Genomic DNA, 1,781 nt, shown 5'->3' on the forward strand with positions numbered 1-1,781 from the left:
GCCTGGCCCCGGCTCAGCACCTGTCTGTCCCCACAGCCCGTTCGGGTCGGGGCCACCCACCCAGGCGGGTCCCCGTCCGGGGCGAAGGCACAGGACACAGCAGGGGCCCTCCCCCACCCGCTGTGCCCCAGGGAGGAGGGGAGGGCAGGGGCTGCCCCCATTGGCTGCAGGTCTGATGGGGGGGTGCACACACACGTACATGTGCATACACGCATGTGTACATGTGCATGCATGCACGTCCATGTGCACAGACATGCACACACCATGAGGAGCCTGCCCTCTAGCCAGGGGACACACAGGCTGCAAGGAAAAGGGGGAGTCTGGGGCCACAGGGGGAGAACCAAGGGCCGCGGCTCAGGAAACTGGCATCTGCAAGGTGGCCGGACCCTGTCCATCCTCCCCCTCCCCCCCTCCGCCGGCCCGGAGCCGCCCAGCTCCCAACCCGGGAGAGCAGTGGCCAGGAGGGCCAGGGGCCGCTCAGCTGTCCCGCTCTCTCCCGGCCCCTCTAGCACTGGCCGACTTCGACGAACCCAAGCGGTCAACCTTCGTGATGTTCGGGGTCCTCACCATTGCCGTCCGCATCTACCACGACCGCTGGGGCTACGGGGTGTACTCGGGCCCCATCGGCACAGCCGTCCTCATCATCGCGGCTAAGTGGGTGCGTACCGTGCGACCCTCAGCAGACAGGCCCTTCCCTGACTGCCTCCTCTCACCTCCCCCCACCATGGGCAGGCGGGCTGGGCACAGCTTTGGCTAAAACACAGGACATGGCCCTCCGGTGCCCTGGCCACACAGAGCCGGTTTGTATCGTGTCTGTGACTCACTAGTCAGGACCTAACTCAAGTTACTGAACCTCTCTGCCTCAGTTTCCATATCTGTCAAGTGGGCGTTACAGCAACAGTCCAGTACCCACTTCATAGGGCTGGTTCAGAGATGACGCCTCTTAACTCCTGGCACAGAGCTGGCTTCGAATGGCTCAGAAAATAGGGACTATTTACTCTTATTCTTGAAGAGAGTCGGTGCTTTGGAGAAGCAGTACCAATTGAAGATGTGGCCTGGGTGAATCTGGGCAGACTTCCTGGAGGAGGTGGGCCTCCAGCTTGGTTTTAATGCGAAGGGAGGATGTGGTGTGAGGTGGACAGGAGGATGGGATTGCTCGTGAGTACGGAGGCAGCCTGAGTTTCCGACACCGACGGCCTTTCACTGGGCACCCGGAGGTCTGACACCCACAAGGCCCCTCACACATGGTCCCGGGGCCTCCCTGGACCCTCCGTGGTCCCAAGGCCCTCGGTCCTCCCCTAGCCCACGCTAAAGAGGGCACTGCAGCAGGACGGACCCAGCGCCGGTTCCTGGGTCCCCAGAGCAGGGAAGGGGCTGAGCCCTGCGGGGAGCAGAACCCCGGCCTGGCACGTGGAGGGCGGCACTCCGGGAACAAGGTTTGGGCTGGGCAGGGGGTGCAGACGGTGCCCACAACGCATTTTACAGACTCAGGAAGGTAAATCAAGGCCTGGTGGCCAGCTCTCCAAACACCTGCTCCTCTCCACCCCGGGCGTAGAGGCTCTATTTAGCCATTTGGTTAATGAAGAAATAGGTACCGAGAAGCCAGTGAGGGAACCTGGCACGGCAGGGCGGCCCCGGCCAGGCCTTGACTTTCCAGCGAGAGGAGAGAAGAGGGATTCCCCACTCCACGCTGGGGGAGCACAGCCGGCCCTGGGCTGACCCGGGAGGCCCCCCAAGCGGCCTGTGCGGGGGAGGAGTGTGCTGGGTCCCCGTGTCGGCCC

The 1,781-nt window shown here is 63.7% G+C and overlaps 1 protein-coding gene across 1 annotated transcript in view; it reads left to right on the forward strand.

Annotated features, from left to right (window-relative positions):
- The window catches only part of TMEM8C (transmembrane protein 8C), a 38,363-nt gene that overhangs the window by 16,134 nt on the left and 20,448 nt on the right, over positions 1–1,781 (forward strand). The window lies entirely within an intron of this gene.

Source organism: Myotis davidii, unplaced genomic scaffold (assembly GCF_000327345.1).
Source record: "Myotis davidii unplaced genomic scaffold, ASM32734v1 scaffold609, whole genome shotgun sequence".
In the NCBI taxonomy this organism is placed as follows: domain Eukaryota; kingdom Metazoa; phylum Chordata; class Mammalia; order Chiroptera; family Vespertilionidae; genus Myotis; species Myotis davidii.